Source organism: Myotis yumanensis, unplaced genomic scaffold (assembly GCF_028538775.1).
Source record: "Myotis yumanensis isolate MYYU_CA2020_CCGP unplaced genomic scaffold, mMyoYum1.0.hap1 SCAF_4, whole genome shotgun sequence".
NCBI lineage: Eukaryota > Metazoa > Chordata > Mammalia > Chiroptera > Vespertilionidae > Myotis > Myotis yumanensis.
In genome coordinates this window covers 49,907,317-49,921,861 of record NW_027223755.1, presented here as the reverse complement: position 1 = coordinate 49,921,861, position 14,545 = coordinate 49,907,317, and the positions used below count along the sequence as shown (strand labels likewise).

Below are 14,545 nucleotides of genomic sequence, written 5' to 3'. Positions count from 1 at the left end.
TAGCAGTTAAATGTCTGGTGTTTAGTTCCAATTAAAAAACTCAGACAGGTTACTAAATATGTAAACCCAAATTACAGAAAAATTAGTGAGATAGAGAGAATATTTTGGGTATATTCTGACTGTAAAGGAATCTTCTCCACAAGGTTCAGTCTGCCCTCAAAATCTTTCTATTACTCCTTGGCTGTTTTTGTTGTTGTTGTTGTTATTTATTTGCTTTGTTTTTAATCCACAAAAGAGAAAAATAAATTTTAGATATATTTAAAAAAATTAGGTGAGCAAGAAAAAAATCAGAGGAAAGAAATGAAGACTGATTCAAGAGCACTGTTTCAATTACATCTTTCTATAAAGTCTATTTTCAGGCCTAAATCTTGGACATCTGTGTGCTCCAACGTGAAGCCATTTTCCATCTCAGTGACCCTGTGACTTCTCTGGCTGTCAAAGAAGGACTTTAATTTACTGCAACCCAAACACAATAATAGAGCACTCTTTAACTTGTGTTTCATTTCTTTAGAATTGAGGAATAACCATTTGGAAACTGAGATGAAAGTTAAAAAAGATATGGTGTTTTCTTCAAGAGCCATTTGTCTAGTGTATTCACAAATATACAAAGATATTGCCATCTAGTGGTTTCATTGAAGAAATTCAGTAAAACAATTTTTTTTTCTCATGAAGTTTCACATTAATATTTTCTTTATGTGGTTCTAAAAAGACATTTGGTTTTAGAAAGCAATTATTAATATTCAATTAAGGTTTCAGATTTTGCCACTCTTCTCTGTATTTTCAGGTTATATTCCATAACTATTAAATATGTAGGATATAATTTAGAGCAGGCAAAGATAGTTTTATAATTGAAGAAAATATTAATAAAAGACAATGTTTGCCCTGTCGGTGTTACTCAGTGGTTGAGCATCAACCTATGAACCGGGAGGTCAAGGTTCGATTCTCAGTCAGGGCACATGCCCAGGGTTTCAGGCTCGATCCCCAGAAAGGGGCATGCAGGAGACAGCCGATCAATGATTTTCTCTTATCATTGATGTTTCTCTCTCTCTCCCTCTCCTTTCCTCTCTGAAATCAATAATAATATATTTTAAAAAGACAATGTTTCACTGAAGAGATTGTCAGAGGTTAAACTACCTAAACCAAATAACAAAATCAAATTAATACTTCATATTAAAGTTTAAAAAGGAAGTATGTAAAATATAGTTTTGATTATAAAATAAACAAAGTTTTATGAGACTCTCCAACACAAAAAAAACTTTGACATTTAAACTTATAAAAATTATAATATACCCTGGTTTCTTTTCAGATCGTATAAATCTTTCACCTTTTACTAAAGATTTCCGTGGAGAGGAACAATAAAAAAAATTACATTTATAGATACAGCCTAATTTTATTTACAGATAAACAGAAAACCCGAACATTATCATTTTTTCTGCATTGGTATACATTTTCGTAGTCCTATGTAAAAAAGAATCACTCTGTTTTACTTCAGAACTATTTCATTTCTAATAACAATATGAGAAACCATAGTTCCCCCAAATATTCTTACTCCATCTGGCCATTGTAGGGATTTTTCCAGGTTCCCCTTGGATTTTCAAATCATCATGAACCCAAGTATCACCTAAAGGAAACTACCCGCCACCCCCCTGCCTAGTTTCTGATTTCGCTTTTAAAGCAAGTTTTACACGTTGGGGACCATACTGCTTATAACGAATCTAACAGACTGGAGTTTCTTTTTCATCCTTGGTCAGGAAAGTGCCATGGTGGAATCCATCCAGCCTCGGCCAAACAAGATTTAAAAATGTCTTTTCATGCCATCTTGTAAGGTAGACATAAAAGTCTAGATGTGAGATGCAGAAACTAGACGGAGGGACCAACAGGCTCAATTTATGAGCCCCGTGTAAAACAATGAAACCTTCTACACTGAAAAAGGTTCGAGGCACAAATTGCGATGCTACCCCTGCATAGTGTTCTAGAGGTAAGAAGAAAAAAGTATTGCTGTATATACTCATCCTCACCTACATCTGTCCCCACATCCCCAACTGTTGTCATGCTTTAGGTAACACAGATCCTGCTATAGTTGTGGAAAATAAGCACAAATTCAAAGTTTGGAGATGGTGTAAGGTTTTATCTTATCATCTAGTAAGAAAGCTGCATACAGGAGGGAAGCCATGTGAGTACACATAAGCCAAAGTTGGATGGCCATAACCAAATTCTTTCACTACATTCCCAATTTTGCTATAATGAAATCATTTAATAAAAGCAAAGAATCCTAGTAGATTGATAAGTATACAATCTACCTCTACATCTACTAAGAGTAAAGGAAAAAAATTAGACAATGGATTCTCTATAGGTACTTTAAGTTAGTAGGCAAGTCACTCAATGAAAAATAAAATAGTAATGCTAACCGTCAAGAGCTATTTGTAAAGTGTGTTGATAACCTCTTGAAACAGGTATTTGTCTAGAGGAAGTAAAACATAAATGTCTACCAGTGTGTAGAAATGTCAATCTTTACTCTATTTATATAATACATAGATCTATTTATTATAAGGGATAATTACTTCTTCAAGACTGAGTACAGAGCCCTCTCTCAAATACTGAATTAGAATCTATAAGATTGAGGCTCAGCCATCTCTATTTTTAATAATCTTTCCAGGCCTCTCTGATTTATGTGTTTGAGAACCATTCTAGATTTTATTAACAAAACTAATGAGACTAAATACTCTTCATGGAAAAGGTTTAATGGTGATCAATGGTGAAAAAGTGGAACAACAGGTCAAAATTAATAGCCACGTAGCTGGAAGAGTGGCAAATCACCAATGAGATTCTGAATTTACAATACCATTTGTACAGGGAATAATTCTTTATTTTTTGAAATTAAATATTTACTGATGGAAGTTTTACATATGTTCCCCCTCCCCCCCGCCATTGACCCTGTCTAGCTTTCCCACCTCCCCGCAAGCCTTCACCACAGACTTCCTATTGTCTGTGTCCATGGGTTATGCATATAGGCATACAAGTTCTTTGGTTGATCTCTTCCCACCCATCCACCCTCCCCTGACTTCCCTCTGAGATTTGACAGTCTGTTCCATGCTTTTATGTCTCTGGATCTACTTGGTTCATCAGTTAATTTTGTTCATTAGATTCCACATATATGAGTGAGATTATGCGATACTTATCTTTCTCTGACTGGCTTATTTCATTCAAGCATGTCAAACTCAAAGGCTAACACAGGGCAAATAAACAAGGTTTAAGTTTATGTGGGTCGCAAAAAAACAAAAGCTTCAATTTTCATAGAAATGTAGGTTTATTTCGACAGAGACATGCTGAATACAAAGGGCTGAAATAAATGAGTAATGAATTAATGTAAAATAATAGAATATTTTAATAAAAATTAGTATTTTTCTTAAACATTAACTTACCAGGCACTGAATAACTATACAAATTAATAAGCATAACACAAATAAACCTATTTTTTTTTTGTTCTCTGAAAGCGAAATATTTCCTGTTGTGCAGACCAAACAAGTCAGTACAAGACTAATGACATGGCTATCGGCTGCTAAAATATTTGCTGCTAGTATTAGTGGAGAGAAATGGTGTGCCTGTGCGTAAGGCACGTAAGGGAAATGAATGCAACACAATTACAGTAATCAGTCATTAATGAATGTTTTAGTTCGTTATTAATAATTATGTATAACATGATATTGTAAAATTAATTTATGAAATTTTTATTAAAACGTTTCTTACATACCATTATATAGGCTGGGCCGCAAAAATATTCATTGTGGGCTGTATGCGGCCTGCAGGCCGTGAGTTTGACATGCTGTCTCAAAGGGTAAGAGATCCTACTATTTTTACTGTTGCATAGTAGTTTCTGGTATAAATGTACCACAGCTTTTTATATCCACTCACCTACTGATGGGCACGTGTGCTGTTTCCAGATCTTAGCTATTGTAAATTGCGCTGCTATGAACATAGGGGTGCATACATTCTTTCTGATTGGTGTTTTGGGCTTCTTAGGATATATTCCTAGAAGTGGGATCACTGGATGAAAATCCTTTTTAAAAATATATGTTTTTATTGATTTCAGAGAGGGAGAGAGAGAGAAACATCAATGATGAGAGAGAATCATTGATCAGCTTGCCCCCCTGGGGAACAAGCCTGCAACCTGGGCATGTTCCCTGACCGGTAATCGAACCATGATCTCCTGGCTCAAAGGTCTATGCTCAATCACTGAGCCACATTGGCTGGGCTAAAAATAATTCTTTAATGAATTTTATTGATACAAGTGGCAACCTGATAGAGGAAAGAGTGAAAATACTGAAAACTCAAACAGATGTTTATATTAATTCAAGAATTACTTATTGTGAGAGAATCGAAGATGGCGGCATAGGTAAACACCGGAGACTGCCGCCGTGGACAAGAATTACTTATTGAGTATCAACTACATGCTAGGTGCTATGTTAGGTACTAGAATTACAGAGAGAAAAAGGTTTTCTCCTTAGGAAGCACTTATAATATAAAATGGTTTTTCAGTAGGAATAAAAATCACCTTGGGTACTTGTTAAGAATGCAGACACTCAGTATCTGATTATGAAGAATACTCATCTAATTAGTAAGACTGAAAGTAACAGACTTGTATAATAAAAGTGCTAAGTTTTAAGAGATATACAGAAATGCCGTTTAATCACTGATCCATACCAGGAAGGAAGGTTAAATATCAGGAATAATTTTTCATAAAAGATGATACCAAATTGAATTCTTGAATAAAACCCAGTAGTTTTCTAAATGAAAAAAATGTGGGGGAAAACATGGAAAATGGCATTGAATGATGAAAAAGCGTGGCCTATATGAAGTGCCAAAGAAGATTTCTTATACTGAAATTTAGGAGTTGAGAGTGAGGCACAAGGAAAAACTGGAGAAATAAGCAGGACTAAATCCTTGTATCCTAAGCCAAAGAGTTTTAATTTCACCCAGAAATAAATGGTGAATCACTGAAGTATCTGAAGTTGTGAAGTAGAGGATTCTCTATCAGAGCTGGGTTTTAGAAAAAGCATTCTGACAGTATTTAATGAATGGGATGAATGGCGGTCAGGGTGAGACAAGAAAGTGAGAATGGCAGGAAGACCCGTTAGGAGGTTATAATAATTCAAGCAAAAAAAAAAAAAAAAAGTGAAATTTCTGCTTTAAAGAGTTGAGAAGAGAGAAGGGAGAAGTGTTAATGTGATTAAGTTGATGGGACGTGGAAAAGGGTGATAAAATTGGTGGGATAGGAGGAAGAAGATGTGAAGGATGACTTCCAGATTTCTGATTTGAGTGCATTTAATCTAATTTCCTTGGTAATAGCATTTCCTCTTTTTAATTGGGAAGACTTTCCCTTTGCTTTCTCAGTGCTTAATATTTTTCACTTTAATTAGCTATATTGTTTGTTAGTGTTAACTATGTTCCAGATGTTACTATGATAAACTATGGAAGATGCTGTCAATGCCCTGCCCTTAACTGCTCAGCTCCCTTCAGAGATCACCTGTAGCCTTGGTGGAAATTCCTGGGAAAATCCAAAGCTTCCAATCTCAAGCCTGAACCTTTCTGGGTAAGGGCTTTCTCTGATCCTGGAGTGTGCTTGACCTGTGCCCAAGGTAAGCCAGAGTGTCTGAGAGTCAATCCCCCTGGAGCAACCCCCAACCAATGAGGAATGGAGATAGGGGAAAACTACCCTTCCTAGCTTCCTAGCCTTTCATGGAGGATCCCCAGCAGCATCCCCTTCCCTGTCTCACTTCAGTACACCCTCACCACGTTTCCTGGGCTCTTTCCCCAAATAAATTATTTGAACCCAAATCTATGTCTTAGAGTGGGAAATCCAAACTAAGGTACTCAATTCTCACAACAACCCAATGAAGATGGTAGGAACTATTCCTGTCACCATTTTATATATGTGCAAACTGATGCTTGTGGAGGTTAAATAAATTGTCCATATCACTTAGCTGGCGAATGCTAGAGCCTGGATTCAAATCCAAAGCTTGTGATCTTAACACAATGCTATATTGCCAGTCTCAAATTCCAAGACGAAAACCAGGCATTACTGTGGAATAAAAGCCCGAGGCAGTCTGTCAGTCTCTCTTACGCAACATCGAGACTGACTACTATTTTCAGATTCGCTCCTTATTATAACAAAGGCAGAGCCTGAGACTTGCATGCCAGACATGTTTTCTCTCTTTATTTATATCCACTTTAGAGGGTTGAAATGTCATCATACAGTTTCTTCCCCTACTGAGATGGCAGTTACAGCCGTGGGCAAACTACGGCCTGTGGGCCGGATCCGGCCCGTTTGAAATGAATAAAACTAAAAAAAAAAAGATCGTACCCTTTTATGTAATGATGTTTACTTTGAATTTATATTAGTTCACACAAACACTCCATCCATGCTTTTGTTCCGGCCCTCCGGTCCAGTTTAAGAACCCATTGTGGCCCTCAAGTCAAAAAGTTTGCCCACCCCTGGTTTAGAAGCTGAGCTGGTCACTTCTGAATGTGATCAAATGTAATGAGATAATGGCAGAAAGTGGTATGCTACATCTACTACTCTTCACTCTTTGCTCTGCTTGTCAGATTTCCCTAGAACTTTCATGGTTTAGTTCCTGGTCATTAAAAATAATACATCAAGAACCCAACAGCAGTTCATATTTTCTCTTTTTTGTCTATAATGTAAATAACCCACATTGAAGAGAAATATAAAGGAATAACATTAGAAAGAAGATCTAACTTCAATTTCTTCACCAATTAGTTGTGTGACATTAAGCAAATCATCTAACTTCTCAAAATCTTGGTTATCATCTATCTATTAAAAGAAGGGTTTAAGGTATAGATGAGACATAAGTTTATTTCTACTTTTAACATTTCTGTGATTCTATTCAATCCTGAATTAGTTTTTTGAATAAAGGAGTTTCACCTGACTGGAATCGAACCAGTGACCTCTTGGTTGATGGGTCGATGCTCAGCCACTGAGTCACACTGGCCTGGTTCCTTGCTTTTTAAAAATTTATATTCATAAAGTTTTCCTTTCCTTTAATATTCAGATATTAACTGGTATAAGTCCAAAATATAATTTTTTAGTGTTTCCTTTTTCTTCTAGTTACCAATTCCCACATTTTACTCTTTAGTCAAAATACTTTAAAAATTATTATGATTTTTGTTTAATAGCCTAATTTCCCTTCCCTCTCCTTTCTCCTCCTCCTCCTCTTCTTCTTCTTCCTCCTCCTCCTCCTCCTCCTCCTCCTCCTCCTCCTCCTCCTCCTCCTTCTTCTTCTTCTTCTTCTTCTTCTTCTTCTTCTTCTTCTCCTTCTTCTTCTTCTTCTTCTTCTTCTTCTTCTTCTTCTTCTTCTTCTTCTTCTTCTCCTCCTCCTTCTTCTTCTTCTTCTTTCTCTCTCTCTCTCTCTCTCTCTCTCTCTCTTTCTTCATATTAAAGCTGCTGCTACAGTAATCACTTCATATAATTAGATGCCCCAATTTTGGAAGAAAAAAGAATAATTGTTCAGGAACATTATGATTTATTAAACTAAAAGAACCATTATTTCCCTCATGCTCTTGATGTTGTCTGCCTATAGTATGTAGGTGGTAGCTAAAAATACCCTATTAATCTTCTCTATAATATATTCAGTAGCATGTTTAGTGCCTCATTACTGATGAGAATTCATTAAAAAAAAAAAAGCAAAATCCTTTGTTTCTGACTGTTCTGCTAGGAACTCCATTTGGGTTTAAAGACATGCTATGAATCTACAAACATGAATATCTTAATAAAACTGTTTTGGTTTAAAAAAATATAAAGACAAACAAAAAGGTTATAAAAAGAAATTTCTTCTTTTTTAGCCGAAACTCACAAAAGCTGGCTATCATACCACTGCTGGCTTCTAAACATTCTGATTTGAGGAGGAGATCTGAGATTAATCAATAATTTTTCAGTGTCATGAAATGCTTCACAGGGAAATTTTCAATCCATCAAAGTAACTCTGAAGGCTTGATGGCTTACTTTTTAAGTGGAAAGCAGCCTTTTAGTATGGATTTATAGCTTCGACTTCATTTTCATTATATTCTTCAGCATATTTTGGTCTTCAGTCCTTTGCTCTTTCTAGTCAATAGCATTAGAGTCTACTGTGTTCACTGCTGGAACCTGGAAGTGTGGATAATGCTAGGCCTAAATGTGACTAGCTATATATTGCCCTTAGTTCTGGACCCCATGCTTTGGAACCAACTCTGATCCTTCTGTAGCTGTATTCCATAGGAGGTGTGGAATCTCAGGGCCCTAAAGAGATATTACCACCTGAATGGTAGCAGAATATGCTACCTCAAAATATGCCTCTTTGACATAAAAATTTTGAAATGAAGGCTATTATGAAGCAGTAAATATAGAAAAAACTCTCTATTTCCTATTGAATTATACTAGTGAATTAATTGACTTTATGAGTAGGTCTACTCTATTGATTTTCCAAAGCCATATTCTTTTCATTATTGTTATTTACTAATTTTAAAAACCAGAAGCCTTTTCTCAATACTTATTCCTACTCATCTTTTGTGCACTACTTGAATTTGCCAAACACATTTTTCATGGGGAAAAACATAGGCATTGGAGTCAGGCAGATTTGTCTTTAGAATATAGCTCTATCACCACTTGATGGTGATGTGGGATCAAGGAAAAGTGTAGGAAAAAATATGCCAAACTTGGAAATAACACCAAAGGGTAGCTGTATGTCATTATGGAACACGGCTTAATAGATCTACCCAATGCTTATTTAATTCACTAGCAGGCTTACATTTGTTTGATTTGTTATTGATTAGGGCTAAGACTGTATACAATATTAACTTGTAGATTTTGGCCGTATAGATGCAATGTCTGGTGGAGAATTTAACTCCAAAGGCTATAGTTTATTTTGACCTATAGGACATTCACCTATAGGACATTGTAACTTAGAAAATTTACTTTAGCTTGCCTTTTGTGACTGGCTATGGATTCTCAGTTTCTCTAATTTTTCTGTGAACCAGCTTTATCATCTTGCTGGTTTCCTCACTAAAGAGTTATATAGATCTTGGAAACACATTTATTCTATATATTTTTTAAAAAAAATATATTTTATTGATTTTTTACCGAGAGGAAGGGAGAGGGATAGAGAGTTAGAAACATCGATGAGAGAGAAACATTGATCAGCTGCCTCCTGCACACTCCCCACTGGGGATGTGCCCGCAACCAAGGTACATGCCCTTGACCGGAATCAAACCTGGGACCCTTGAGTCCGCAGGCCTATGCTCTATCCACTGAGCCAAACTGGTTAGGGCTATTCTATATTTTTATAACAGTCACATCTTTAAATTTGAAAACTATACTTTGACAGTAGTGAGGAGTTAAATGTTATTCCAAGAAGTTATATAACTGGTGATGCCATTATCTAAGATATCTCTATGCATAAGGAGTCTTTCAGAAGAAGATAATTTTATTTTGGTATATTAGTTTCTATTAAGATGGAAATCTAGGTTTGAACACTGAAAGTAGAGGAAAAAAATTTAGACGTTTGAAGATGAAAAGGCCTAGGGATAGTATGAAAGTATTAAGGACATAATTAAAAACAAACAAACAAACAAATAAGTAAACAAACACACACTTAGGGAGTGGATGAAGAAAAGCCAGCATAGGAAACTAGGAAGGAGTAGTAAAAAGCAGCCATGAGCAGTTTTAAGAAATGAATAGTCAACATGCAGATGTGACCCAGGAGACAACTAGGATGGTAATTGCCAAGATACAATTGAACTTAGCAATTAAGAAGTCTTTGGTGACTTAATAAAAGCACTTCCAGTAGAGGGGTAAGGATGTAAGTCAGATTTGCTGTGGGTTGGGAGAAAATAAGATATTCGGAAAGGGATGCTGTAAATATAGATTGTTTCAGGAAGTTTGGCTCTAAAACCTAAATCAGATCATAATAATTCACAGCTTAAAACCTGCTGATGGATTTCCATTACACTTGAAATAAAACTCATCCCTTCATCATGGTCTATTAGGCTTTATATGATTAGGACTCTGCTTATCAATCTGACTTCTTGTACCACTTTGCCATCCTTTATATGCTTCAAATGATTGGATTCTTTTCTTTCCTCAAATATACCAACTTTGTTACTATCTTAGGGCCTTTGCCAATTCCTCCTTTTTTTTTTAATCCTCAGCTGAGGACATGGTTAGAGAGTGGAGGAGAGAGAGAGAGAGAGAGAGAGAGAGAGAGAGAGAGAGAGAGAGAGAATGAAAATATCACTGATGTGAGAAAGAAGACATGGATGGGCTGCCTCCTAAATGCACCCCAACTGGGTCCTGGGATGGAATCTGAAAGCTTTAGGTGTATAGGACAATGCTCCTACCAACTGAGCCACACTGGCAAGGGCACCACTTTCTCTTTTTGATATGCTCTCCATTCAGACCTTTGCAAGGCTTGCACAACAGTGATGAGGGCATACTGGTCAGATACCCTTTGAGTCACAGTGGTTCTCAACCTTCTGGCCCTTTAAATACAGTTCATGTTGTGACCCAACCATAAAATTATTTTCGTTGCTACTTCATAACTGTAATGTTGCTACTGTTATGAATCGTAATGTAAATATCTGTCATGCAGGATGGTCTTAGGCGACCCCTGTGAAAGGGTCGTTTGACCGCCAAAGGGGTTGTGACCCACAGGTTGAGAACTGCTGCTTTAAGAGAAACAACTGTGAGGAGCATAACTAACACCTTCCAGCTGCCACACCTTCAAACCCGCTCATGCTAAGGTCACACTTACCTTGGGTTGCACCCAGCCAATGACCAAGTACAGTTTAGATGCTAGAGCTTGGCTATTCCTGCCCAGGATAGGACTCCTCTACAGGGCAATTTTTATTCTGGGGATCCTCCTTGGTCTAAGATTTTCTCACAATTGCATTCCACTCTGAGCTTTTCCTACCCAGTCCTCTTTCCTTCCTGCTCTCCCTTCCCAGGTATCAGAACTAGATTGCAGTTTGAATACTCTCCTGCCTTCTGTTTGCCCAAGGTCTCAGCCCTGGGATGTACTTCTTTGCCCAGCCTGAAGGTCTGGGACCCGGATGTAGGTCAGAGCCCCGGTTGGAGGTATGGACCCGGGATAGAGGTCTGGGTACCTGATACAGGACTGGATTCTGGCTTCGAGGTCTGAGCTGCGGGAATGACTTCTGGTGACTTGCTGAAAGTCTGGGACCTGTACCTGATGGAGGTACGGGCCCCTGATACATGACTGGATTCTGGGTTCCATGTCTGAGGCTCGGGATGTACTTCTTGGCCCGTTCTGAATGTCTGGGACCCAGATGTAGGCCTGAGGGGCACCCGATACAGGACTGGATTCTGGGTTCGAGGACAGGGTACCCATATCGAGTTCTGGGCACTGGCTGAAGGTCTAGGTCCTGGATGGAGTTCTGGGCCCTGGGATGGAAGCCTGGGCCGGCGATGGAAGGTTGTGTCCTAGAGGGAGGGTTGGGTCGTGGGGTGGACATCTGGACCCTGGGTGGACTTCTGGGTCATAGACTGAACATCAGGGTCATAGGCTGGACCTCTGGGTCATGGAATGGAAGTCTGGGTTATGGATGGAGGGCTGGCCCATGATACAGAAGTGGATTCTGTGTTCGATATTTCGGCCCTGGAATGGAAATCTGGGCCTTTGGCATTAATGTCTGGGACCAGGATGTAGGTCAGAGCACCTGATGGAGGAATGGGCCCCGGATGGAGGTGTGGGACCCCTGATACAGGACTGCATTTGGGTTTGAGGGCTGAACCCCGGTATGGAGTTCTGGACCAGCCTTAAGGTCTGGAACCTGGTTGTTGGCCTGAGACACTGATGGAGGAATGGGTCCCGGATGGAAGTTTAGGCACCAGATATAGGACTGGATTATGGGTTTGAAATCTGGGATCCAGAATGGACATCTGGGCCTTGGCATGAATGTCTGGGACCCGGATGTAGGTCAGAACCCCGGATGGAGGTCTGGGCCCCTGATACAGGACTGGTTTGTGGGTTAGAGGCCTGGGCCCCCTGAATGGACATCTGGGTTTTGGCATGAATGTCTGGGACCCGGTTGTAGGTCAGAACTCCGGATGGAGGTCTGGGCCGCTGATATAGGACTGGTTTGTGGGTTAGAGGCCTGGGCCCCCTGCATGGACATCTGGGTTTTGGCATGAATGTGTGGGACCCGGATGTAGGTCAGAGCCCTGGATGGAAGTCTGGGCACCCGATACAGGATTGTATTCTGGGTTCGAGGATAGGGTCCCTGGATCGAGTTCTGGGCCCTGGCATGAGGGCCTAGGCCCCTAATGGAGGTCTGGGTCCTGGCATGCATGTCTGTGCCTTGAATGGAAGGTTATGTCTCAGAGAGAGGGCTCGGTTGTGGGTTGGACATCTGGGCCCCAGGTGGAGGTCTGGTTCGTATGCTGGGCCTATGAGTCATTGAATGGAGGTCTGGGCCATGGATGGAGGTCTGGGCCCCGAATACAGGACTGGATTCTCCGTTTGAATTCTTGGCCTCAGAATGGACAGATGGGCCTTGGCATGAATGTCTGGGACCCGAATGTTGGTCTGGGCCTCTGATACAAGACTGGATTCTGAGTTGGTGGTCTGAACTCCAGGATGGACTTCTGGGCTTGGCCTGAAAGTCTCAGACCCAGATGTAGGCCTGAGCCTATGAAGGAGGTATGGGCCCTGGATGTAGATCTGGGCGTACGATACAGGACTGGATTTTGGGTTTTCGGTTAGGGTCCCTGGATCGAGTTTTGGCCCCTGGCATGAAGGTCTAAGCTCTGGATGGAGATCTGGGCCAGAGATGGAGGTCTGGGCCAGGGATGGAAGGCTGAGTCCCGGATGGTGTGTTGGGTCGTGACATGGACATCTGGGTCCTGGGTGGAGGTCTGGGTCGCAGGCTGGACATCTGGGTCATAGGCTGCATCTCTTGGTCATGGAATGGAGGTCTGGACCATGGATGGAGGTCTAGGCCCCCGATAGAGGACTGGATTCTGGGTTTGAGGCTTGGGCTCCAGAATGGATATCTGGGCCTTGTCATGAAATTCTGGGACCTGGATGTTGGTCTGGGTCCTGGGATGGCGGTCTGGACCGCACAGGGATTTCTGGGCCTTGGAAGCAGGTTTGGGACCTCAATAGATGATTGGATTCTGGGTTTGAGGTCTGGGCCCAGGAATGGACATGGGGGCCTTGTGGTGTTTTTGTTTGTTTTGTTTTTAAGTGGTTTCTTTATCTCCTAAGTCATAGGCATCTATCTGGCTGTACCATCTTTTAAGTCCTTTTTAATCTAGTCTAGTCTCTTTATTCATGCACTGACTTATTGTAGAGAATGGACAATTATCTCCTTTGGAATGGGTTACTTTCTGGATTTGTGTGATTGTTTCCTTGTGGTGGTTTTTTTTTTTTTTTTTTAAGTGTTTTCTTTATCTCCTACATTTCCTATAAAAGGCAAATTAGGTACTATTGTTTAATTAAGTTCAAGTTACACATTCTTGGTTAAATGATGTAGGTTGTGTACTTCATACTGAATTACATCAGCAGACAGATAATCTCTGGCAATTCCCTAACTAGCAACGCTAATTTATACCATCAGATTATACTGGTAAAGTTACATTTTCTCTCTTGGGACCAGAAAGTCATTTGTGTGGTGTTGTTTGTAAGTATGTGAAGATAGTTATCCATCACAAATAGAAGATCCTCTCATCATTTAACACAGTTATCTCCAATCCCATGCTTTTAATTTGTGTGCTTGTTTACTTCGCTTAATATAGTCTTTGCCATACAGAAATGTCTCATTTTCATACGGTAAAATCTGTCAGTCTTTACCTCTGCTTTTAAGGATGCCAGTCCTGTTGGGTTAGGGCTCCAGCCTTATTGTCTAGTAGGCGAGATAAACAAGTAGACACATTAAGTACCAAGGGAGCTCCACAAAACTTGGCTGGGTAGTGGAGGCCTGGAAGACGGATGGAGGGCGAGGCCCCCGGTACATCATGCGGACAAGCAGCTGACAGCACTGGAACACAGAGGACCAGAGCGAACAAATCCCTTCCGAGGAGGAGAGGCGAGAAGGGCGGGCTGCGTCCAGCTTCACTAATGGGCTACTAATGCAACCAGTGATTATCCAAATACATACAGCCCCCAGCACCCGCCTCAGAGCCACTGGGCCGGGCTGGCAGGTGGAAGTAAATTCCGCAGGCTGTTTCCTCAGTCGCCCTCCCCTGCCATCCGGAGGTCGGCCTCCCTCCCTCCCCTTCGCCCTGAGCCTGGGCCCGGCCTCCCCACACTCGCCCACAGGCCCGAGCTTCCTCCCGCGAGGCGAGGTCCGCCCCCCGCGCCATCGCCACGCGAGGACGCAGATTCCTGCTCCGCAAAGGATTCGGGGAAACACTGCGGGCCAATGTACCGGCAGAGAGGTTGCTTTGATTGACGCGAAGTACGCCCAATGAGAGAAGAAGCCTGGAGACGCTTCCGCCACAGCGGCGGGGCAGTCGCGATGTCAACCAATCTCA

General features: G+C 40.6%; 1 pseudogene; it reads left to right on the top strand.

The window, feature by feature from the left end:
• Positions 1-1,290: 1,290 nt before the first annotated feature.
• LOC139009711 (U5 spliceosomal RNA) lies at positions 1,291-1,395 on the top strand (annotated as a pseudogene).
• The last annotated feature ends 13,150 nt before the right edge of the window (positions 1,396-14,545 follow it).